Raw genomic sequence first — 27068 nt, forward strand, 5'->3', positions numbered from 1 at the left:
AACAATACTCCAAGCAAATAACATCTAAAAAAAGCAGGTGTAGCAATACTCATATCGGATAATGCTGATTACAAGATAGGAAAAGTACTCAGAGACAAAAATGGCCATTTCATAATGGCTAAGGGGACACTGAATCAAGAAGACATAACAATTCTTAATATATATGCACCAAACCAAGGAGCACCAAAATATATAAGACAGCTACTTATTGATCTTAAAACAAAAACTGACAAAAACACAATCATACTTGGAGACCTCAATACACCGCTGACGGCTCTAGATCGGTCATTCAAACAGAGAATCAATAAAGAGATAGTGGCCTTAAACAAAACACTAGAGCACCTGGATATGATAGACATCTACAGGACATTTCATCCCAAAGTGACTGAGTATACATTTTTCTCCAGTGTACATGGATCATTCTCAAGAATTGACCATATGTTGGGCCACAAAAACAACATCAGCAAATTCAGAAAAATTGAAGTTGTACCAAGCATATTTTCTGATCATAAAGCCTTGAAACTAGAATTCAACTGCAAAAAAAAGGAAAAAAATCCCACAAAAATGTGGAAACTAAACAACATACTTTTAAAAAATGAATGGGTCAAAAAAGAAATAAGTGCAGAGATCAAAAGATATATACAGACTAATGAAAATGACAATACGACATATCAGAATCTATGAGATGCAGCAAAAGCAGTGATAAGAGGGAAGTTCATATCACTTCAGGCATATATGAACAAACAAGAGAGAGCCCAAGTGAACCACTTAACTTCCCACCTTAAGGAACTAGAAAAAGAAGAACAAAGACAACCCAAAACCAGCCGAAGAAAGGAGAAAATAAAAATCAGAGCAGAAATAAATGAATTAGAGAACAGAAAAACTATAGAAAAAATTAATAGAACAAGGAGCTGGTTCTTTGAAAAGATCAACAAAATTGACAAACCCTTGGCAAGACTTACCAAGGAAAAAAGAGAAAGAACTCATATAAACAAAATCCAAAATGAAAGAGGAGAAATCACCACGGACACCGTAGATATATAATTATTGTAGAATACTATGAAAAACTTTATGCCACTAAATTCAACAACCTAGAAGAAATGGATAAATTCCTAGAACAATACAACCTTCCTAGACTGAGTCAAGAAGAAGCAGAAAGCCTAAACAGACCTATCAGTAGAGAAGAAATAGAAAAAAACATTAAAAACCTCCCCAAAAATAAAAGTCCAGGCCCTGATGGCTATACCAGCGAATTTTATCAAACATTCAAAGAAGACTTGGTTCCTATTCTACACAAAGTCTTCCAAAAAATTGAAGAAGAAGCAATACTTCCAAACACATTTTATGAGGCCAACATAACCCTCATACCAAAACCAGGCAAGGATGGCACAAAAAAAGAAAACTACAGACCAATATCTCTAATGAATACAGATGCTAAAATACTAAACAAAATACTAGCAAATCGAATACAACAACATATTAAAAAAATAATACATCATGATCAAGTGGGATTCATCCCAGAATCTCAAGGATGGTTCAACATACGCAAAACGGTTAACGTAATACACCATATCAACAAAACAAAGAACAAAAACCACATGATCTTATCAATAGACGCAGAAAAGGCTTTTGATAAAATACAACACAATTTTATGTTTAAGACTCTCAACAAAATAGGTATAGAAGGAAAATATTTCAACATGATAAAGGCCATATATGATAAACCATCAGCTAACATCATATTAAATGGCACTAAACTGAAGGCTTTCCCCCTTAAATCAGGAACAAGACAGGGTTGTCCACTCTCTCCACTCTTATTTAATGTGGTACTAGAGGTTCTAGCCAGAGCAATCAGACAAGACAAAGAAATAAAAGGCATCCATATTGGAAAAGAAGAAGTAAAGGTATCACTTTTTGCAGATGATATGATCCTATACATCGAAAACCCCAAAGAATCCACAAAAAGACTACTAGAAACAATAAGCCAATACAGTAAGGTCGCAGGATACAAAATTAACATACAGAAGTCAATAGCCTTTCTATATGCCAACAATGAAACAACTGAGAACGAACTCAAAAGAATAATCCCCTTCACGATTGCAACAAAAAAAATAAAATACTTAGGAATAAACATAACAAAGAATGTAAAGGACTTATATAATGAAAACTATAAACCATTGTTAAGGGAAATCGAAAAAGATATAATGAGATGGAAGAATATACCTTGTTCTTGGCTAGGAAGAATAAATATAATCAAGATGGCTATATTACCCAAAGCAATATACAAATTTAATGCAATTCCCATCAAACTTCCAATGACGTTTTTAAAGAAATAGAGCAAAAAATCATCAGATTTATATGGAACTATAAAAAACCCCGAATAGCCAAAGCAATCCTAAAGAAAACGAATGAAGCTGGGGGCATTACAATACCTGACTTCAAACTCTATTATAGGGCCACGACAATCAAAACAGCATGGTATTGGCAGAAAAATAGACACTCAGACCAATGGAACAGAATAGAAAGTCCAGAAATAAAACCACATATATATAGTCAAATAATTTTTGATAAAGGGGCCAACAACACACAATGGAGAAAAGAAAGCCTCTTCAATAAATGGTGCTGGGAAAACTGGAAAGCCACATGCAAAAGAATGAAACTGGACTACAGTTTGTCCCCCTGTACTAAAATTAACTCAAAATGGATCAAAGATGTAAACATAAGACCTGAAACAATTAAGTACATAGAAGAAGACATAGGTACTCAACTCATGGACCTGGGTTTTAAAGAGCATTTTATGAATTTGACTCCAATGGCAAGGGAAGTGAAGGCAAAAATTAATGAATGGGACTACATCAGACTAAGAAGTTTTTGCTCAGCAAGAGAAACTGATAACAAAATAAACAGAAAGCCAACTAAATGGGAAATGATTTTTTCAAACAATAGCTCAGATAAGGGCCTAATATCCAAAATATACAAAGAACTCATAAAACTCAACAACAAACAAACAAACAATCCAATAAAAAAAATGGGAAGAGGTTATGAATAGACACTTCTCCCAGGAAGAAATACAAATGGCCAACAGATATATGAAAAGATGCTCATCTTCTTTAGCTATTAGAGAAATGTAAATCAAAACGGCAATGAGATACCACCTCACACCTGTTCGATTAGCTGTTATTAGCAAGACAGGTAATAGCAAATGTTGGAGAGGCTGTGGAGAAAAAGGAACCCTCATACACTGTTGGTGGGAATGTAAAGTAGTACAACCATTATGGAAGAAAGTATGGTGGTTCCTCAAAAAACTGAAAATAGAACTACCTTATGACCCAGCAATCCCTCTACTGGGTATATATCCCAAAAACTCAGAAACATTGATACGTAAAGACACATGCAGCCCCATGTTTATTGCAGCATTGTTCACAGTGGCCAGGACATGGAAACAACCAAAAAGCCCATCAATAGATGACTGGATAAAGAAGATGTGGCACATATACACTATGGAATACTACTCAGCCATAAGAAATGATGACATTGGAACATTTACAGCAAAATGGTGGGATCTTGATAACATGATACGAAGCGAAATAAGTAAATCAGAAAAAACCAGGAACTGTATTATTCCATACGTAGGTGGGACGTAATAGTGAAACTAAGAGACATTGATAAGAGTGTGGTGGTTACAGGGGGGGAGGGGGGAATGGGAGAGGGAAAGGGGGTGGGGAGGGGCACAAAGAAAACAAGATAGAAGGTGACAGAGGACAATCTGACTTTGGGTGATGGGTATGCAACATAATTGAACGACAAGATAACCTGGACTTGTTATCTTTGAATATATGTATCCTGATTTATTGATGTCACCCCATTAAAAAAATAAAATTATAAAAAAAAAATAGCTTGGTACTTGAACAGCATCCCCAGGTGAGGTTGCCAGGTGGATCCCAGTCAGGGTGCAAGCAGGAGTCTGCCTCACTATCTCCCCTCCTCTCACCTAAGATGAAGGGAGAGAGGGAGCAAGCAAGGGAGGAAGGGAAGGGAAGGAAAGGAAAAGGAAGGGAAAGGAAGGGAAGGGAAGGGAAGGGAAGGGAAGGGAAGGGAAGGGAAGGGAAGGGAAGGGAAGGGAAGGGAAGGGAAGGGCAAGGCAGGAAGGAATAAAGAGAGGAAGGGAGGGAGGGAGGGAGGGAGGGAGGGAGGGAGGGAGGGAGGGAGGGAGGGAGGGAGGGAGGGAGGGAGGAAAAAGAAGATGCAAGGGACTTTATTCTCCCCAAGAGCCTTCCGAGAGATATACAGCCCTGCCAACACCTTGATTTTCACACATAGACCCCCATCAGACTTCCAACCAACTAAACTATATGATAATACATTTTTATTGTCTTAAGCCACTAAGTTTGCAGTCATTTGTTACAGCAGAAATAGGAAACAAATCCCCTGTCTGACGGTGGTTTTACTACATAGATTCATGAGAAAAGGACCTAATGCCTAAGTGTTTCCTAGAACCATGAGAGTGTGCATAACTTGTCTGAGAGGCAGAAAGGCAAGTTTTGGTTCCAACGTCTGAGATTCCCGAATAGCTTCCTTGTAACCAAGCCACGGGGGTACTAAAGTCTTTCAATGGCCCTCACAGGGCATTCCTTCATGGCGAACATCGTTAAAGACCATCAAGTCTATGTGCTTAGAGAGCATGCCCGAGTTCAACCCACGTTATTGCTGGAAATCATGTAACAGCCTGTAAATTGGATGGAAGGGATTAGGTGAGCATGTCTGACTTTATGTCCTTGCTATTAGCAACTTATAATCAAAGAAACGGGGATTTCTGGGAGCGCGTATTTTTCCTTAAAGATTTTGCATTGCAGTCAAGGGGCTAGTTATACTTCCCAGGACTCCTGTTACTGCTCACATTTCCTAGTAAAGCATTAGTTCTTTTTGACATGATTCTTTCTTTTCTTTTTTTAAATTTATTGATTAATTTTAGAGAAAGAGGAAGGGAGAGAAAGATAGACAGAAACAGCAGTCTGTTCCTGTACGTGCCCTGACCAGGGACCAAAACCGTAACCTCTGCACATAGGGACGATGCTCTCTACCCACTGAGCTATCCGGCCAGGGCAGCATGGTTATTTCTTGTCCTTCTAGTGAAATATTTCAGATGTATAAAAAGATGTAAAGCAATAAAATAATTTTCAGATGGCAGCCACCAGCCAAAACGTTAAAAACTTGAGACACTGTACATCATACAGTGTACACGAATACCCATGTACTGGTCCTTAATCACGTTTTCTGTTCCATGTATTCTGAAGGGAATGAGGTACGCTCAACGTATCATTTATCATTTGCTGGCCATATCTTTATACTTTTATTTAGATAGAGGTTCTCTTTGTACAGTGGTGAGATATAAAAATGAACGAATATACAAAATGCAGCCAGTCAGAGCAATATTAATGTCAGTGACAAAAATTACAATTGTTCTTAAGAATTTTTGTCAAAATAGTTAAACAACTCTCTTACCATCAGTAGCCAACCTAGTATAAGAAAAAAATTAGTAAAAATTAATATTTATTTCACTTCCTGTAATTTAGAGCATTAGAAACATTGCAGATTAAAATGGTTTGTTTCTTTGTGAAAATAAATAAAAACCTACCAGGGGACGTTCAGACAGTGCTTCCTGTCGTGTGTAAGTTACTTACGGAACAGGTCTGGGTGCGGCGTACTTCTTTCTAAGTTTGGATCAGCCTCCGACACTTGATCCTTTGTTCCTGCAATGCCGTGAAACATCTCGGAGAGTTCCTGTAATGCGAAGTTTTGTACCAGCGTCACTTCCTCTGGGGCACCTTCCTATTTTTTGTCACCACTGCTTTCCTCACTTCTGTAGCGACATGCCCTTCACTAGGTCCTCCGACTGCAGAGCTAGAGTCGCAAACCCTGCCCTCGTTGACAGTTTCTTTCATGGTGTCGCTTATGCTCAGTTCAGGATTTACCTCTCGCATCATCACCCTCCATTTACGTGACGCCCTTGTGTGTATGTGGGCCAACCCCCTCTTTCCAGGGTCCGTTTCTGTACAGTGTGGCTTAGGTGGAGCACTGGAGGCAAGGAGGTCACACAACCACGTGCTTTGCTGATCTGCTGTGTGTGCGTGAAAGGAATAAAGGGAGTGGGGACCGATCACCAACACACTCTGTAGGAAGTGACGTGATTGGACAGCGATGAGGAGGCACACCCGTTATTGATCTGGTCTGTGTGGACAGAGGAGCCAGCAATGGAATGTGAGCATTACACATCAGTGATATGAAATGTGTATTGTGCAGTTACTCACGGTTAAATATACTGTGGTAACTGAATTTGAATAATGTTGTTGGGAGACTGGTGTATGTCACTAAACCACAGTAACTGAAATACGTGCACATCATGCTATGCAAAAGAAAGACAGCCTGTGTGTTTGTTGCATATTTTGAAGTTTAAGTGCATACCATAAAAATAAAAAATCTCTTTTCCCAAACTCACTTTTCTCATTCAGTATTGTTTCTGAGAGGTACTCATATTGATGTGTGCAGCTACAGTTCATTAACTTTTTTCTCTTTTATGGTATTCCATTCATATGGCTGCGCTCCAAGTTATCTACATATTCTTTTATGAAAATTTAGATTGCTTTCGGTTTTTTATTATTATTATTGCAAATATTACCCCTCTGAGAATTCAGTGGCGGCTCCTCTGTGGCTATGGGCGAGTTTCTCTAAGGTAACTATATCTGGGAGTATAATCACAGGATTTTAAACCATGTTAGATATTCCCAAATTGTTCTACCGAGTTACACTCCCAAGTAACTTTCTAAAAGTTATTTTGGCTCAACTTTCGCCATAATAATTAGTATGGACAAATTGAATTTTACCAGCGTGATTCTATAAACTGATGGGGAGAAACTGATTTCATTTGGATTTTCCTGATTAATGGGGAGACTGAGCATATTTTCATGTTTCTTCAAATAGTGTTTGTGTTTTTGACAGTTATGTTGAGATACAGATCGATTTATATAGACCAGATAGGAAAAGTTGATCATTTGTGTGCATTGCAGTTATAATCTCCTTGTCTCTGTCTTGCCTTTCCATTTGGATTAGCATCTCTTTTAATGCCTAGGAGATTTTAATTTAAACATAGTAGAATAGAGTAGAATTTTCCAAGTTTCCTTTTTTAGTTTATATTTTGTGTTCTGTGTCATAAAAGTATCCTCTCACATGAGCCACGCCATAGAGATTGATGTCTCTTTCTTTCTTCTGCAAGTCTTAACTCTTTTTTATACGTAAGTCATTAGTATTATATGGAGCTCATTGTTGATAGGGTATAAAATAAAGATCCAATTTATTATTTCTGACATATGAGCACCAACTTTTCCATCATTATACGTGGGGAAAAATCCTTTCTCTGCTAACCTACAAAGCCACCAATGACACACATCAAGTGTTGTTGTTGTTATTTTAATTAGATTTTATTTTTTTAAAGCAGTTAAGATAATAGCAAACATGAGCAGAAAGCACAGATATTTCCTAAGTACTCCTCTATTATCAACATATGTGATGTATCTGTACATACAAGAGTCTCTTAGGATTCTTTCCATTGTTCCCTTGGTCATATTGTCATTGCTACACAAACCTCGAACTATTGAGATCTTTATAATGGGATTTGATCTCTTGATAGAGCAAGTCTCCCCACATCATTGATTTTTTAATAATGTTCTTAAAGTTTCTAGCTACAATTCTTGCACTAGTATCTTGTAATAGATTATATCTTCTGATACGATGTGATTAGTATCTCTTAAAGAGATTACATCTTCCAACTAGTGCTGGTGTATAGAAATGCAATTTTTGATCATTTTATTTAGATATAGTTCACATACCATTTAATTCACCTATTTAAAGTGTACAAATTAATAGCTTGATTTTTGAAAATGATATAATTATATAATCATATCTATTATGTTCCTGAGACTTATTGGAGTTGTTATGTGTGGTTATTTTTGTTGTGGAGCATTCCATTACATAAACGTATCACCATTCATGTATCCAGTTTTAGGCTTTCCCTTCTGATACTTTATTTCTATACTTTCTCTTTGGTTTATTTCAAATCTGCACCACTTTCTAGATCGTATTTTATCCCTGTGTCTTCCAATTTGTTCTCTATCTTATAAACATTTTATGTCTGTTTTGTCTTGTTTATAATTATTCCCTTATTTTGAGGACCTAGACCCCTAGGTAATTCCTGTGGTCATTTTCACATCTTATTTCCTGTCTTGTTGTGTAATATTGTGTTCTTATCCTTTGGTTTATTCTTGGCATTCGGCAGTCTCTGGGAGGGATGTCCTCTTGAGTTGATGTTGTTCTGTCCTGAGAAAACTTGGTTTGCTTCTGCCGGGTGCTTTGGTACATAATCTGGGCTAGGGTTATGCTCATTCCTTGGGTGGGGATTTCCTGGACTCTCAGAGAATGTAAATTCAAACTGTAACCTGTGTGAGTGGCACGGCCGTGGTTGTAAATTTTCTGGATGGAGGGTGTTTTTGTTTGTTAGTTTATCTTGTATCCTGCTCAAGTCAGATGACCTGTCACCATTTCCTAGGGCCCATAGTCATCTGCATCCTAGCCCTGCCAATCCTGGTAGATACTGCCTTGAGGGGTCTCAGCTCTGCACAGCTTCTAGGTTCCCGTCCTTCAGCCTGTGGTGCCCAGGGCATGTCCCTGTCCCTTGGAGGCTGTGCACACTTAAGCCTCTTGCTTTCTAAGATAAGGAGATGTCCCTCCAGGGAAACACTGGCTCACCACACTGGTATCCTGACCGTCTCCCCCTCTCTGTGTCCTCGGGACTTCGCTGACCTTCTCAAGTGCTGGGCCAGGCATGGAAGGGAAACTTGTTCTGTTTGACGCAGCATTTATCAAAATTTGTTTTGGAGATTTTCAGAACCCCTAGTCTGTCACCATGCCAGAAATGGAAAGGAGTGATATCATCTTTAAAGAATTGGAGGCTATTTTCTGAATAGAAACAAAACAAAACCTCATAAATGAATTCATCATTGCCTAGTGAAGTGTGTAAGAGAAGGAACGTTATACTCATCACTCTCATTTAGGTATCAAGAATTAATTAAGCTTTTATTTGCTTTCATGGGTTTCTAAGTTCCTGACAGCTAACTTCCAAAGGGAAAAGTTACGTTATCTTGACCTAAGTGGCTCTTTCACCATCTGATGTACTACGATAGTAGATCCTGGTACACACTTTATGGATATATGGAGCATGTACATAGGAAACATACCTGGAAGTGGGGTTTCTGGGTTCAGCATAAGAGATGTATGAATTCTCTGAAGAGTTTTCCAAAATGCCCTTGAAAGTTATATGCCAGTTTAGCCTCCCATCGGTAGATGATAACAATGCCTGTTTTCCCACACCTGTGTGATCAAGCCTCCAACAGTGCCCCGTCATACTTCTCTCTGACAACCTAATAAGGGGGAAATAGCATAACCCATTATAGTTTAAATTTGTTTTTCACTTGTTATGCATGAGAAATGGACATGACCCCAAGATAAACAAGAAGCAGACATTCTGGGACTTTTCGCAACATGAAAAGATGCGGTGTTAGATTCCATTCGGGGAGGGGTGGGGGAGGATTTGTGAAATGTACTTTCCTTTTTTTCCCCCACTCCCTCACTTATGTGCTGACAACAGACACTCCTTCTCAAACTGACCTTATTCAAGGTAAGAGGTTGTATTATACCAGTGTGTTGGTTTCAAGGATTTTCCTCCACGCAGAATAAATAGCGGAACGGATATATCGCTAAAGCTCTGAGTAAGCAGATTAGGGGCTGTCAGCAATAAATGCCCAGTACGTCCTCCGTGCAAGAACTTAAATAGATATAGGTATTAACTCTCATTATACTGGAAAGAAGTAGAGAGTCATGTGCTCGCGACATAGTCCTTATAAAGCTCCTGGGTGTTAACCCATCCTCCCCTTCTTCCTAAATGGGTGCCACCATGCGAGGCATTGCAGGCAACGGGGGACCAACATCCAACAGAGAAAACCTTATTGCTTCATTTTCTCTCTCTGTTTGAAGGGGGAAAAAAAAACCCTTTCTCAAAAATTATTAAGTGGACCTTCCTTTGTATACCATTGACCAGAATTGAATCATTGAAGGTGATAACACACAGAAGGCTGTATAATAAGGCAGTGCCCCTGAATGGTTACAGGGTTGAGTCCCTGCACAGATTATTTCCTTTTCTCTCGGTTGGTATTAAAGTCACTGACATCCTTATGTGGAACTCAGTCATCGCCGCATTTCCGGGGAACCGGGCTGTGCGTCCAGACACATTCGCAGATGAACATCGGCAGCAGAAGCCGGGCACCCGCTGGGGCCACCCGATGGCACTCTGTTCTCAGCCTGAGGCTTGAACATGAATTTGAAGAAAGGAATCGAAGCATATGAAAAGGAAAGAGTCCTGCCTCCCTGTGACACAGCCTTTGCCAGGAATTTAAGAATGGAACACAGTTTTAGTTTATGAACAGCAACAACAAAACTCTGCCCACGGATACCCTGAGGAAGCGCATCTGATGAACGAAATGCTATCATTCTTTATTGGGGAGTCACTCACTAGACAGCTGGCAGGGCTGCTATGCAACCTTTCACCATAACGTTGCTCCATTTCCCTAAATCCACCCATAAACTCTGCGGACGAAATCGAAAACCTTCGCCAGGGAGGGTAGCTCTGCGATGCCCCAAAAGCTGCTAAAACATGGGAGCAACCAGCTGCCACACAGCTCCTCTCTCTGTGGCAGTCACCCACCGCCCCTTGTGGGCGGGAAAAGATCAGGAGTAGCTTTGAAAGCTGTTAGTGCCACCCTGAGAGCCCGCTCAGCACAGCGCAGAGACCTCAGCAGCCGCTCTGGTTAATAAGGGGAAAGCTCGTGGTGGGAAGGCAGCAAGCCCTCCGGTGGAACGCCCGCCGACCGCAGACACGGGCTGTGCTTGCGGGAGGGCGGACCACAGCCTGGAGCCTGCCGTCGGATTGAAGGAAGCCCGATGGGGAGAGTTCTGCGTAGAGAAAATGGGGGGGGGGGTGTTTTATTTTATTTTATTTCATTGCATTTCATTTTATTTTATTTATGTGACATTCTCCTGGGGAGAATGTTCCTACCATTAAAGAGCAAAATTCAACCCAGCCAATCTGAAGGTCAGACCTGATTGGCTTTGTTAAGCGATTTGTGCACCAGGCAGCATCCCATCCAGAGACTAGAAAAGGTGCTCGGGAGGCGTTGTCAGAATGAAAGGTTTTTACAGGAAGAGGCGTGGGGCAAGGGAGCTATTGAGAAGAGAAAAGAAAACGTGTTATTTTTAGTTTGGGGCATCTCCTTTGAGTGAGATGAAGAAAAAGGCAAGCGAGGGTTTTTATCCTGCAGGGTGTGTGACAAATGACCTCATTGATGTCGGCCAGAAGAGTCCAGACTGGTGGACAACAATTACGCTTCTGGTGAAACTGCGGGTAGTAGGTCTAATTTTGGTTATCATGGGCTTCAGCCCAGGCGACACCATGCCGAGCCTGTGGTTTCTCTTTAACAGGACAAACCATGACCTGTTATTAGTAGTATTGTTGAGTCCCTCCCACCACGTTAGCCTGGAGTTTCTGCAGCCCAGAGAGCATTTAGCATTTTTGTTTCTCTTTCTGAGAGCCAACATGTTATTTGTAACAACATTCATTGGCTGAGGCTGCTTGAACAGGTCTCATGGGAAATGCCTTCTCAGCAACCTAAGGGCTGCCTACAGTCTTACCCCCTTAATTGATAGAACATCAGATGGTATTTTTTTAATGTTTAGTTTATTGATTTTCAAGAGAGAGAAACAGAGAGAGGGGAGCATCAATCTGTCCCTGTATGTGCCCTGATTGGGAATCGAACCGGCAACATCTGCACTTCAGTATGATGCTATGCTAACCAACCAAGCTACCAGGCCAGGGCCCAAGAGGGTGTTTATTTAAAAAAAAAAAAATAGATGCAAATATAAGCCTAGTTCTTTTTTTTTTTTCTTTTTTTTTTCTGAAGCTGGAAACGAGGAGAGACAGTCAGACAGACTCCCGCATGCGCCCGACCGGGATCCACCCGGCACATCCACCAGGGGCGACGCTCTGCCCACCAGAGGGCGATGCTCTGCCCCTCTGGAGGGTCACTCTGCCGCGACCAGAGCCACTCTAGCGCCTGGGGCAGAGGCCAAGGAGCCATCCCCAGCGCCCGGGCCATCTTTGCTCCAATGGAGCCCTGGCTGCGGGAGGGGAAGAGAGAGACAGAGAGGAAGGATGGGGGGGAGGTGGAGAAGCAAATGGGTGTCTCTCCTATGTGCCCTGGCTGGGAATCGAACCCGGGTCTCCCGCACGCCAGGCTAACGCTCTACCGCTGAGCCAACCGGCCAGGGTCTAGTTCTTTGTGGTTAAAGAGCTCTCATGGACAGGCCCTGGTCGGTTGGCTCAGTGGTGGAGCGTCGGCCTGGCATGCAGAAGTCCCGGGTTCGATTCCCGGCAGGGCACACAGGAGAAGCGCCCATCTGCTTCTCCACCCCTCCCCCTCTCCTTCCTCTCTGTCTCTCTCTTCCCCTCCCGCAGCCGAGCTCCATTGGAGCAAAGATGGCCCGGGCGCTGGGGATAGCTCCTTGGCCTCTGCCCCAGGCGCTAGAGTGGCTCTGGTCGGAGCGTCGCCCCCTGGTGGGCATGCCGGGTGGATCCCGGTTGGGCGCATGCGGAGTCTGTCTGACTGTCTCTCCCCGTTTCCAGCTTCAGAAAAATACAAAAAAAAAAAAAAAAAAAAAGAGCTCTCATGGAATTTTTAGTGTATCAGACCTGTAAGTGCTGATGTTTTCTGCGCTGGGCTGGCTCCCCACTGTCACCTGAGGTTCCTTTCCGGTGGCATTCACCTCTGTGGGCAGAAGGAACAGCCCTCCCTCCCGCCGTGAGCCTGGCACAGGGTGCTGTGCTCATAAGCACGAGGGCACAGAAGCCCACCCAAATCAGGAGGGCAGTCACAAGATCCAGTGTCACAGAGCACGTGCCCTTCAGCCGCAGCCATTCCGTGCACATGACCACGGACTAGGTGTCCCAAAAAGATTGAGAACCTCCACAGGACATAGCATCGCTCAGTTTGTGGCCAACGAGCTTCACTGACATGGAACCAGTAAAGCCCATTTCCAAGTTTCCCTTAGACTTCTCGGATCCAGACACATGCCTCTTTCATCCTCAGACTGCGGCGGGGGTGGGGGTGGCAACCCTGAGCGTCAAACCAGCGACCTCATCATTCTGAGTCAACGCTCTATCCACTGTGCCGCCGCCGCCAGCCAGGCACGAGAGAGCGTTCTTTACCTCCCTTCTTTCCTTTCCCGAGCAACCGAACACCAAAGGCGTAGGGGGCACCAACTTTAGGAAGCCTCCCTGATGCCTCCCCATGCAGACAGACTGCCCATATCTCCTGAAGAGGGGGAGCCCTGTAGCCTCATAATGTATTTTACTTTATTTACATAATGTATTTTACACACAGTTGTCACCTGCAAAGAAAAGCAAAAGTATTTCCTCTTACTTCTCTCACCAGTCTCAGACGAACTGCATTTTCAAGCTCACTATATATCCACATGGTCCGGGCAGACACAGGTTCCCCAAAACGTATAAAAGACCAGCGTGGGGGGAGAGGAAGAATACCAGTTATGATTTGTGAAGATTAATGACACAACTTTTATTGTGATAGTCTCACTCTACTGATAAATCATCTTTGCCTAAAAGTTTATATTTTGGTGTGGTTTTTTTGGTCGAAAAACGAACTAGTTAAAAGCATGCCATTCATTTTTATCTGATTATTTTGTTCAATCAGAAGGACTGAACGATGAAAGGACTGCATTTTATGCTGTGCATACCCCACTGTTTCGGTAAAACAGTAATTTCTTTTCCCCTTCGATATATTTATTATCTGCCTTACAACCGTGGAGTCTGGATTAGGCTAAAGCAGCTATGTTTTTCTTTATTACGATAAACACCTTTAATTACCTTTCTTCGAAGCTACTTTGTGGAAGCACGCCAGGCGTGCTCCTGAGGTGAGCGTGGAGAAGCGGCCCGGCAGGATTGAATTCCACCTTAATTAAAGGAAAACGGAAAAGGTCACATACGGGGATGGGGTCCATCTCAGGCAGCTCCTGAGAATGCTCTTCTCCGGGGCCAGGGCCGTCTGCCACAGACTTGGTTATTGCATAAACCGTGCATTTCTTCTCCACCTTGTGCACACATGCAGCAGGAAAGACATCCCAGCTTTAAAGGACACCCGGTTGGCTTCTCTGACTTCTTCAGACTGTCAAGTGAATTTCTAACAATGAAGCCAGAAAGAAAATAACGACGGGCAGTATCGGAATCGAGTCTTTTGGACTCGGATCTCCCCTGTGTCAGGTCAATGACATTCATCCAATGCACAGGAAATACCTACCGTGCACCAGCCAGTCGAGGAGGTATTGGGGACACAAAAGAACATAAGACGTGCTGTCTGCCCCATGGGAACTTACTGTTTAGAAGGAAGAGACAGTCTTGTGTGTGAGTAAAATACATTATGAGGCTACAGGGCTCCCCCCTTGAGGAGATATGGGCAGTCTGTCTGCATGGGGAGGCATCAGGGAGGCTTTCTAGAGGTGGTGCCGTCCACGCCAAGTCCCGAAAGATCAGAGGGGTGTCCAGAAGGCCGGGGCAGAGGGAGGAACACTTACAAAGAACCCAGGGCTTCCTTTTTGTTCAGCTGAACGGATGTTGCTGAGCATCCCGAAGTGCCAGTGAGCCAGCAGCCCCTGGGGACAGGCTGGAGGGCTGGAGAGCTGGGGGGTGCATTCTTCAAAGCTCAGCGTCCAGGATGCAGGCAGGGCAACTGTGTTGGCACCTCACTCAGACGTGGGACATCAGGACCATCTTCTCCAAAGACCCCGGCGAGTGTCCCAAAGCTGTGCAGTCAGGGCTGGAGGGCGAGGTGGGGGTGGGAAGGGACTGGGACATGCTGTGCCTGCTTGAGTCTTTTCCCCATTCTGATGTCAGAGAGGTCGTACCTGGCTGCCCCCATCTGCTCTCTGGGTGGGCAAGGTGGGCAGGGAAGATGAGGCAGGTGGCCGCTCTCTGGGGCTTTGGGTCCCGTTTCTTGCTCCCTGCTCCCCCTCGTCCCACGCCATTCCTGCATGTCACCCTTGCTACTCCCTTCCCTTCCCTCCCCCATTCCAGTGCCCCAACCAATCCTGTACCGCATGGAAACTGGTCATGAGGCTTCTTTTAACCAGGGCTTCATGGTGACCACAAAAGAGCTTTTGAAAACGATGGACCCCAAACTCTAAGAATTGCATTTAACTAACTCTACCCAGTTACATAGAAGAATCTGAGTGACATCCAATGTTGCTTCTCCCTGTGGAAAGGCTAGTCACCTGAGGGACTGTGGCCCCATGGGTGTATTCCCTGCTGTCTTTGTCTGGACCATCCTTGCCTAGTCATATTTATTTTCCTTTGTGGTCTTACTGCTGGTCACAGGGCTGTCAGCCTTTTGTCATGAATTCTGTGAGTGGCTTGCCCTGTCAGTGCTCACGGCTCTCTCACCGGAGCCCTGTGTCTGCAGCCCTCCCAGCCACACTCTCTACCGGATCCTCAGTGTGGCAGGCACAGTGACGGGCACAGACCCACTGAAAGTCCTGTTGTCAGAAAGAGCTTCTCCATGCTTGAAATCAGAACTTAAAAAACAGACCCCTCCCTCCGAGTGAGGCACCAATCAAATCTCTGCTCCACGGTGTTAAACCTAATCCGGAGGGACCCGAAACAGTGAAGACACGAACAAAGTCCATTGATTACACACCAAAGTTTTATTGTCTAGCTTGGCCAAGCAGCAGCAACTCTGACAGAAATCTGAGGGAGAGGACGCTGGCCCTTTGTTCTACCTAGTTTTTATAGTTTTGTAAGTGGCAAGTACAGAAGCAAAAATTGTAATTAGGAGCCCTTTACCACTATTGGTTATAATCATATGTCCTTTAACATGATAGGACCATGTACAATTTGCAAGCCATACATCATTTTGGAGAAAACAAAATTTACAAGTCAACACAATGGTAGAAAGATGTCTCTTTACATATTAAAAGGCATTCCTGTATTTTCTAGTGTTCATCCGCCATCTCTCTGTCCAGAGTCACACGTATTAACCACACGCATTTACATAGGAGAGGTAGTTTCCTTGGGGACAAATGCCTGCAAATGGCTCATTGCTATAAGAAAAGGTTTATTTTGGCTTTTCTCTTCCTGCACCTGGCTAGCCATTCACCCCTTTCCCCACACGTGTGGTGGAATGTCTGGGAGTCCATGTTTTCCTTCCCTTTGCATTTGCAATATAGTGCCAAGGGCCATCCTGGTTATGCCAATCACACAGAACAGAGACTATTCTCACAATTTCTCTGCACACCTTAACCCAGTGGTTCTCAACCTTTCTAATGCCGTGACCCCGCAATACAGTTCCTCATGTTGCGGTGACCCCAAACCAAAAAAATAATTTTGGTGGCTACTTCATAACTGTAATTTTGCTAGAGTTATGATTCAGAATGTAAATACCTGATATGCATTATGTATTTTCCGATGGCTTTAGGCAACCCCACCGGGGTCGCGACCCACAGGTTGAGAACCGCTGCCTTAACCCAAATTAATAAAATGTTCTTCCAGCCTCTTAAAATATTAATATTAATTCTGTAGTTTTTGGTACTTTACAACACCTGCGGGTGAAGTGGCGCATTGGCTCCTTACACAGTGCCTCCAGAATCGCCCATTCCTGATGTCCCCGTCTCCCTCCCCAAACCCGTGGAAGGAGGAGACAAAGACTCTTGAGCGATATGGAAAGCACAGCATGCACTGGGGAGTCCCGGCCTTGAATGTCAGCAGCAGGGAGAGAGGCAGGGAGACTAAGTTTCACTGGAAGTCAGTGGCACTGTGGGCAGCCCAGGCAGCACGCACTGGGAGTCCCGGCATTGACTGCGATCAGCAGCAGGGAGAGAGGCAAGGAGACTAAGTTTCACTGGAAGTCAGTGGCACTGTGGGCAGCCCGGGCAGCACGCACTGGGGAGTCCCGGCATTGACTGCCAGCAGCAGGGAGAGAGGCAGGGAGACTAAGTTTCACTGGGAGTCAGTGGCACTGTGGGCAGCCCGGGCAGCGTGCACTGGGGGGTCCCGGCATTGACTGCCAGCAGCAGGGAGAGAGGCAGGGAGACTAAGTTTCACTGGGAGTCAGTGGCACTGTGGGCAGCCCGGGCAGCGTGCACTGGGGAGTCCCGGCATTGACTGCGATCAGCAGCAGGGAGAGAGGCAGGGAGACTAAGTTTCACTGGGAGTCAGTGGCACTGTGGGCAGCCCTGGCAGCGCGCACTGGGGAGTCCCGGCATTGACTGCCAGCAGCAGGGAGAGAGGCAGGGAGACTAAGTTTCACTGGGAGTCAGTGGCACTGTGGGCAGCCCGGGCAGCGCGCACTGGGGGGTCCCGGCATTGACTGCCAGCAGCAGGGAGAGAGGCAGGGAGACTAAGTTTCACTGGGAGTCAGTGGCACTGTGGGCAGCCCGGGCAGCATGCACTGGGGGGTCCCGGCATTGACTGCCAGCAGCAGGGAGAGAGGCAGGGAGACTAAGTTTCACTGGGAGTCAGTGGCACTGTGGGCAGCCCGGGCAGCACGCACTGGGGGGTCCCGGCATTGACTGCGATCAGCAGCAGGGAGAGAGGCAGGGAGACTAAGTTTCACTGGAAGTCAGTGGCACTGTGGGCAGCCCAGGCAGCGTGCACTGGGGAGTCCTGGCATTGACTGCGATCAGCAGCAGGGAGAGAGGCAGGGAGACTAAGTTTCACTGGGAGTCAGTGGCACTGTGGGCAGCCCGGGCAGCGCGCACTGGGGGGTCCCAGCATTGACTGCCAGCAGCAGGGAGAGAGGCAGGGAGACTAAGTTTCACTGGGAGTCAGTGCCGCCGTGGGCAGCCCGGGCAGCGCACACTCTTATGTGATTAATAACACGGTTTACGCAGCTCATTGGTCACACTTAAATTCGTTTAAATATTCATCTGTTGTTGTGGTGTGATGAATCTGTGTATCTTTTTATTTGTATTTCCCCTGCGTGCTTCCTCCTGTTCATCAGAAGATGCTTCCCTGAATTTGGGAAGAAATATTCAGTGACCCCTTAGGTGGCAGGGCTCCCTGGCTGCCAAGGTTAGGACGATGAGACATACACAGCACTTCATACTGTGTGTTGCCCACGCTGCTCTGTCTCGCCTGGGCGACGTCTGGGGGGTGAAGCCCGTCGCTGCCGGCTCAGAGGTTCGGTTTTCTGACGGGCGGTGAAAGAAACCATGGCAAGACATTGGATGTGGTTTGAGGGCCGGGCATCCCTTTAAAATCCATACATCGGTCTTTTTAACACCCAACCTCCTGGAAGCCGTCTCCCTTTTATGTGCATTCATCACTTAAACTTTGAGTAGGAGATTCCAGAAACTCTGCCCCCTGGGCTTGCATGAATCTTCCTCCCAAATAAGAAACGCTCCAGATACTGGCATTGCATTTACAGAAGAGAAAAGGTTGTGAGCGGAACTTGAATGCGATGCTTTGCTAACAGAACTCGGAGATCTTACTAAAGTAGAGCAGCGCCTTCCCTGGACGCTGTCCCGAGCATGACACCCCCAAGACGAAGAAGCCCCTGCCTTGTTCAGCGGTGGCCTCTGGAGTGTTATTTGCCAAATACTCTGCTCCATACTTCCCACACGGGTGAATCCCCGGATGTGGAGCAACCTGTACCTAAGCCTTTAAAAATGTAAAACGTTACTTTGTTACAGCCTGAGAATAGGTCCTGGAAGAGCTAATGACATGTAAAACAGGAAATCTTCACCTGTTGCTCTCCTCCCTCATCTTTGAGCGCCTCCCCAGAGACAACCCCGTGTGATGTATCCATGCCTCCATGCCTCCAGGGGAAGAAATCTAGGGGTGATACAAGAACCCAGGTGTCTCCACATTCTCCAGCCTCCAGGGCCGCCTTTGCTATTCATCTACTATAACTCTCCGTGACACATGACTGTAGGAAATCCAGTGTTGTTCTCGTTATTAGCAATGATTCTTGAGAGCGTGAGGGTGAGCTAGAGCTCAACTCCCTCTCCTATGCCCAGCGATTTCACACTCACCATTAAATGTGTTCTTATCACGCCTGCAATGGTTGGCCCTTTTTCTTCCTTTCTTTCTTTTTTTTTTTTTTTATTTTTTTTTATTTTTATTTTTTGCAATTTTTGGCTCCAAATATGAACATTCTAGCCCAACTAATATCCTAATATAACATGTTTCAGCTTATAACTGACATTGAGAATCATTAAATGGCACATGGAATATTATTACTGTTAAAGTTTGTCATCCGTCATGTATAGAACTTGTTCACCGTCATCCATGTTTTCCCTTGGGTCCACCCATCAAACCAGGCTGTCAGAGTTCTCCCTCCTTCTCCTTTCACTGAGCTTCGGGGGCAACTTTAGATCTTTGAGGCACTTATGGGGGGGGATACTCCCTGTTACCTTGTTACTCTCAGAACAAGCAAGGGTTTCACCTCCCAACCTCTCCTCCATCTAGACTATTTTATCTCTGTTACCTTTTTTGTTTAACTGGCTATCTGTAATAACCTGTTTGATAGTCTCAACATCGTAATTAAATTACGAGGGGAATCCCCACCACCAACAACAAATCTTTATCGTTTTCATTCTAATGAATTGAGGATGTGTAATTATCCATCCTGAAAGAAAACAGCAACAGCCTTTTCACAAAGGAATATTTGAAAAGGAAATGTGTTTGGAAATGACATCTAAGGAAAAGCAAGAAATGACGGATCCTAACATGTTCAGAGGGTTGCCACCAGGCCAGTCTGTGGCACCTCCTTCTTGAAGTTGCCGCATTATTGTTGCTTCACCAGAGATATATGTAGGGGCTCTCTGACCTGGGAGAGGGAGGTGAGGCTAGAGCAGAGGTCTCAGTGGTGTCCCCAAGCACAACGCAGGAGGCTGTACCACCGCCTTCCGGAAAATGGAAGCTTAAAGGTAATAAATAAAACGGAAAAAGCATTGTCAGAGTAACACAACCGTGAAAAGCATTCTGTGGGCGGAGAATAATGTGGGCAGCAGCTTGCACAGTATAATGAGCACTAACTTTGGGCTGCCGAAAGTAAACAGGTCCTCATCCTGTCTGCCAGACTCCACAAGTCAGGACTGTTCCTTACATTCTCTGGGATTTAGATGCCTCATTTTAAAAACAGAGTTTGGACCAGATGCCCTCCCGCTCCTTATGGAGCTCTAGACTGTTTAAAACTGCTAAAGGTCAATGAAACTTGGAACCCTGATCACTTTGCTGTGGGCTAGAAGGAGCCTACATGAGAATATAATGACTGCAGATCGGTACCTGAAGTTTACCAAAAGCTAAGTGTGTCGTCAAAGCCAGTTTGTCATTTAACTATTTGCAATTTGACAACAACCCTCTCTTCCACCCTGTTAATGTCGAAGCATATCCTCAGAGGCAGCCCCCCTTTCTCCTTTCTCCTACGTAAACAGAGGCCCTGATGCAATCTGTTGGGCAGTTACTAACCCAGGGATGGGGACTAATCAGTCTCCCATTAGCTCTTACTTTCTCTGTTTTCTCGCGTGACTCTGTGAGGGGAGCAGGGCATGAGAGGTCTTAGCAAGGCCCGCAAGGACTGATGGGGATGCGAGGTGTGCAGTCTGCAGAACAGCCCAGATCACCACCGTCTGCAAACTCTCCCTTCCTGTAGGGGCTCATCTAGGTTAATAACTAATTTTCTCAACATTCCAGCATACATGGAGGTTGTCATGGTAACTGGGTGGCAAGTGTAGCTGATGGAATCTATGTAACACTTTTAGGATTCCCCAGCAAATCTTTTTTTTTTCCTCTCTCTCTCTCTCTCTCTCTCTCTCTCTCTCAACTCCAGCCTACCGATTTGGGGGGGCACTCTGTTTACCAATCAAAACATTCTATTCTTTTTTGTTTAAGAGGGTATCCATCCAGTGTGGGCAATGATTATGGATTTATGGACTTTTACAACGGAAACAGATTAGAGGAATCATGCAAGTCCCTTATTTTCCTACTCATCAAATCAGAACAGTTGCCAGGGGCCTGACCAGGTGGCGGCACAGTGGATAGAGTGTCAACCTGGGATGCTGAGGACTCAGGGTCAAAACCCTGAGGTCACCAGCTTGAGTGTGGGATTATAGACATGACCTCATGGTCACTGGCTTGAGCCCAAAGGTTGCCAGCTTGAAGCCCAAGGTCGCTGGCTTGAGCCCAAGGTCACCTGGCTTGAACAGGGGGTCACTGGCTCAGCTGGAGCCTCCCAGTCAAGGCACATATGAGAAAGAAATCAATGAACAACTAAGGGACCACAACTACAAATTAATGCTTCTCATCTCTCTCTTCCTTCCTGTCTCTCTCTCTCTGTCTCTCTCTCTCTCTCTCACACACACACACACACACACAAACACACACACACAAACAAACACAATTGCCAAGAAACTTGATAAAAATACAGATTCTTTAAGGCAGTGTATAAAATCAGAATCTCATCAGAGACAAGAGGCTCTATACTTTTAACAAACATCCCTGTTAATCATATCATCAAGCAAGTTTGGGAAACACTGTGTTGGTTATGGGGGCACCAAGTGAAAGACAGAAAAAAGCATTTCACAGTCCTGACAGGATAATGGCTAAACAAACGAATGGATGGGAATTGACATTTATTTTCTGATGTAGCAGAAACACTCCACTTGGGCACTTTTCAGCTTCCAGGGCTCTTAAATGGCAATGGTCACGTGACATTAATCACAGGAGTCCGTCTCCACTCTCCCAAACTCGGTAACCCCCTGCAGACGGGGCTCCAGGGAGCAGGACAGCAGGACAGGATGTGCTCTGCTAAGAGGAATTGGATCCCCTTCTGGGCCACACTCTTCTCTTTTAGAAGATGTTCGTTTGAGTGGATTTTTTTGTCTTATTTACTGTGTTTGTAAATTTTCTCTTTTGATTATTCTAGTCAGGTAATGGTGAACTCAGCAAAGCAAAGACATGTGCAACTCCAAAGTTACACTTAACATCAGTTATAAATTTTACCAAGTAGCTAGAAAAGCAGCTATAATAAGGAGTGTTTTAATTAGTCTCAGAGGCATTTCGCTGCAGAAAACATGGGGATTTTTTTTTCCTTTGCAGAGTTCACTAATTGCCCCCAACAATAGATACGAATCTCTCTTGTTATACTTGCAGAAAATATATGGTTTTGGCTTCCAGCTGGGACACTCTGGAGATAGGAAGAAAATTGCAAAAAATTAATGTTTCGAACAGCAACGGAGAACAGCTCCACGGCTGTGGAAATGAAAATGTATAACAATAGTCTCACTATTTACATACTCTAAAAAAAAACCTTTAGGGTCAATAGAGATCCTCTTTCCACTCCACAGCTGATGGCTTCCATAAATATCAGCCCAGTGCTATATTTTAATTACCGTTTAAATATGCAAATATAATATCAAAGCTGACTGTACTTTCAAGGAATGCATGGTCCTATTTTCTTCATTCCAGAATACCATTATATATTACATTTCGAGACATACTGTGAATAATCTCCCACCGCTGGATGATGATAAAAGCTGAGAAGTTATAGTAGTGTCCAAACTATGGAAATAAGGCCAATTATTGGCATATAGCCCCCCCCCAAGAATATTTGCAGTGCTGTTTTGTGTTTGGCAGAACGGTGGGGGGGGGGGGTCTAAGAGCTTGGAATTATTTTTGCATGCTAGAAGGCATACACTCTTCATATCGCACTGCCTTTTGATCAGAAGAAATCTTGTAGGACAGACACCTGGCGAGTGGCCTCAGCGAACGTCCAAGCTGTCCAGGTGTGCTGGGCCTTCCCAGGTGCTGCCTAGGGCTTTGCACCTGCCTGTGTTGCTTTCCAGCTGCTAGAGCCCCGCTCAGTTTTAGCCAGTCCTGCGGGTCCTTCTTCATCCTCTTCAGACCTCTGCAGTTTGAACTGTTCTGCATCATCGACAACGATTTGACAGTTGGGCTTCGGAGAAAACAGAAATGACCGTTTGCAATTAGAGTTTTCAGAATCACTGTGCACGTTTTTACACGGGGGAAATACTGGACTCTAATTAAAAGAAAGGGGAGTTGTTAGCTTGCTTCACGTGTCGCTATTTTTTTTTTCTTTCAGAATAGGAAGTTAGAGAGAAGCTCTTGGCTATCTCTGACAGTCACGGTTATCTACCAACCAGGACCCCTGGACTGACAAGATGCAGAAATTCAATGTCAGGGAGCGCTTAAAAGAAAGTATAATCACAGTGAGACTTAGAGGATTAGGAATTCGCTAGGTTTGCTTTTTAATATATAGTTTTAGGTTTTCTGGTTCTTGGCTTATCCTTTGATTTGTAGAGTTATGGAGAACATGGTGACTTTGGTAACCGTTTTCTGGAAGCAACTCAGCAGGCGGTAAAGCTTATTCTTGTGATTTAACGTGAAATAGACAGTGTACATTCTTTTAGATGAAGTTCAAAACATACAGGAACCCAGCAGTGAAGTGGTTTGGAGGCTACAATATGTGGACGACCGTAAAGAAAGCCCCAGGGATGAGAAACCCCAGATTCGGGAGAGCCCTTTCATCTGAGACAGGAGTATACCAGTGGGATTATTAACGTAGGAAGGTACCTAAATATTAATAAGGAAGAGGAGCAAAGGGCATCACACGTTAAATTTAATAACTCCTGCTTCAGGAGAAAGTTACAGCACTCCATTTAATAGGAAGCTATAGCATTTACACTTCTGGACACCCCTAGCGAGGATGGAAGCACTGATTTTTCCAGCTTCCTGCGGTACATCTGGTCCACCCTCAGACAATAGGGGAGGCCCTTCTGTGCTTTCTCTTTGAGGCACCTGCAGTAGAACCCAGAATAGCAGCCATAGAGGCCTGTCAGTCTGGCCTAGGAGAAGGATCTGATTGGTTAGTGGGAGGAGCCAATGCAAGCCCACAAACGATTTAAGAAACTGATTGTCTTAAAGAAAAGCTAGTCCTTCCTAGCCCCAAAATACAAACACAGGCTTAACAAAGAAAGCCCTCTCTGCCTTCTCTCTCTGGAGAACGTGCACTCACTTCGTTCGCTGGCGAGTTCTCCTGCGTGGCCCGTAGTGGGCCAGTGGTCATGTGGTCTCCCAAGTACAGGCTTTGAGCAGCGCCTGGACTGGACTGAGCTTTGACAGGGACTGAACCGTGGCTCCGAGTATCTGGACTTTGGTCTTTCTACTGGGTTTAATGGAGACAAGGCTGGGCTTTTTCCTGGGCAGGACAGACAGAGACGAGACACTGGAAACCTGTGGGCAGCTTTCTATTTCAATCCCGTAAAAAACCTCAACTACGAAAGCCTTTATCTTCTTCATATGGGATCCCTGTAAAATTCCCTTTCTGCCACCCCGTAAAAGCGCACTATCTGCGCTGGCAACGGCAGCAGGTCAGGTACACAACGTAAATGAAAAATCACACCAGTTGCTTGTTAAAACTGGTAAGGAAGTCTGTGGTCAGCATATTGCCACAGAGTCAAAATTGTTGCTGTAGTAGCGAGAGCAAACTCGGGTCCCTTCGCCCAGTGGGAGAGCCTCCAAGCACCGGGCTGAGCCAGTGGAAAGGCACGGCGGGAGCCTGCGACCCTGTGATGGGCCATCTGTCCTGCTCACTGGCCCTCTGGACGTCAGCCTCCTACCCTCTGGCAGAGCCTGGGAGGCAGAGCTCTATCTTTCTTCATGATTATATTTCAAAGGAATGGTCCCCTGGTCCTGCAGAAAGATATTCCTGGGTTGCAGAAGAGTTACATCTCAGAGAAGCAGAGAGAATGTACAATTGCAATGTTCCTGCTTTCGTCTTCTCTAGTGTTTATTTTACCCTGTGGGTTTATAGAACCATTTTTTCTACCTTCACTATCATTGTAATGGAGGCTGCCAAGGGCAAAAACTTTATTTCTCTAAAATAGAGGAAGGCAGGGACCGGGACTCAGGCAAAGGCCTGTCTAAAGTTCAGTATGCTGAGTGGGGTGTTCGTGCCTGTTGGGTCCACGGGATGCTTCTGAGGGGCTGCGGAGGATCTTTTCCTGAAAACTAGATGACTGCACAGCTGTTCACTGGGTCATAAGTATCTATAACTTCTATTATACTTCATACATCTTCTTCAGTATTTAGTAGCAGCAGAAATGGCATTGCATTCTACTTAGTAGGAGCAGTAATATTCAAAAAAGGCAGAAATAGTGTTTACTACTACTCACTGGGAGTATCAGTAGCATTCAGTAGAAGCACACGTGGCCATATGCCCTGCCCAGGGTCAGTGGGCAGGAGGGCAGTGTGATTGCTTTAAGGCTAACACAGGCAGATGGACACGGGGTTTCTTTCTCCTGTTTTGCAGGGTGTTTCTCTGTTGTTTTTTCTGGCTGCACTCCATCTCTCTGAAGTAGAGGACAGTGTTTTTACCCTTGATTTACTGGCTCAGGGAGGAGCATTAATTGTTTCTTCCTAATATCACAATAAACTCGCCTTCCCTGAGGCTGAGTCAGTCCCTGGGACTAAGTTAGCTACTTAGGGAAGATCATTCAACATTTCCAGGTCTCTAGGGTAACATCGCAGGCTTTATTCTTGCCAGCCGACAAATCGCCTCCCATCTGTCTAGCCTGACTGTGTTACTGCTGCTGCACTGCCCTGGATGGTCCCCTCATGGTCTGAGAGAATTAGTGTGCCTCTCTAAGCATCTGACGCAATGCTGAGGAGGGGCCTCGGCGTTCACTGGGTGAACCTTCCTGGGAAAACCTTCCTGGCCAAGAAATTCTGGAATGTAGATGACCTGGGGCTTCTCCGGCTGTGGTCATAGCTCTGTTCAGGGGAACATGGACAGTCCATCTGAGTCTCAGAGAGCTTTGTGGTGTACACAGAGGCAACTGGGAAGCTTAGGTGTCAAGAAAATGTGCACCAAGATCATGTGGCCAATCACAGGTGTGACCCGTGCTAATACTGGGATTGCCCAACCCCCCTCCCCGGTTCTGTGCTCTGAGCCATCACTATATGACACCCACTGGGAAGCGGGGACATGGCACAGGGCTAAGGGCCCTTGGAGTCCAGCATCTGTGCGGATCTTTGCAGTAAGCAGCCCTCACGCAGCGTCACATCCAGCGGTCATATACGAGGACCCTTAGGGTCTGTCTCCTCTAAAGTTTCAGTGGTGCCAAAGCGGCAGGATGAAGGATACCAGGTCTCTTTCATTTCCAACACGTTTGTTCCAACAGTTTGTTCAAAACAAACTGATTTGTTTTTTAAGTCTTACTCTCATGACTGCCTCCTGAGTCGCGCAACACGGGGTTTATTAGGCAGGATCCTCTGTTCTTCCTCTTGGAGCAGCTTTGTACCTTGGGCATAAACAAAGCTATCCCTTCTCTCTCTAAATTAGCCAGAGAGCCAACCTTGTGTAAATAAGGACTTCTCAGCTTTGGCTTCAGATGTCAGCTCTTGCTCTTGAGCTTTTTTGTGGATTTTTTCTTTTTGGTTTTTTTGTTTGTTTGTTTTTACCTACTTAAAATGCATGTGTTGCTCTTCAAATTCACATGTAGCTTAAGGCGAAAGTTTGATTTTCTGAAATGAAATCCACATGTACCTTGAGGCAAAAGTTTGAATTTCTGAAATGAAACCATGTGCCCAAAATAAGCGGGGGGGGGGGGGGGGTAGGGAACAAAAATAAGACAAATAAATAGAAAAATCATCCAGATTAAGCAAAACATTAAAATGATAATGCTCTGCCTGACCTGTGGTGGCGTAGTGGATAAAGTGTCAACCTGGAATGCTGAGGTCGCCAGTTCAAAGCCCTGGGCTTGCCTGGTCAAGGCACAGGTGGGAGTTGATGCTTCCTGCTCCTCCCTTCTTCTCTCTTTCTCTATGTCTCTCTCTCCTCTAAAATTAATAAATAAATAAATAAATTTTAAATGGTGATGCT

The 27068-nt window shown here is 44.8% G+C and overlaps 1 protein-coding gene across 1 annotated transcript in view; it reads left to right on the forward strand.

The window, feature by feature from the left end:
- CNTNAP2 (contactin associated protein 2) overlaps positions 1-27068 on the forward strand; it is a 1332419-nt gene that overhangs the window by 1130332 nt on the left and 175019 nt on the right. The gene's annotated exons all lie outside the window — the stretch shown is intronic.

Source organism: Saccopteryx bilineata, chromosome 2 (genome assembly GCF_036850765.1).
Source record: "Saccopteryx bilineata isolate mSacBil1 chromosome 2, mSacBil1_pri_phased_curated, whole genome shotgun sequence".
Lineage (NCBI taxonomy): Eukaryota > Metazoa > Chordata > Mammalia > Chiroptera > Emballonuridae > Saccopteryx > Saccopteryx bilineata.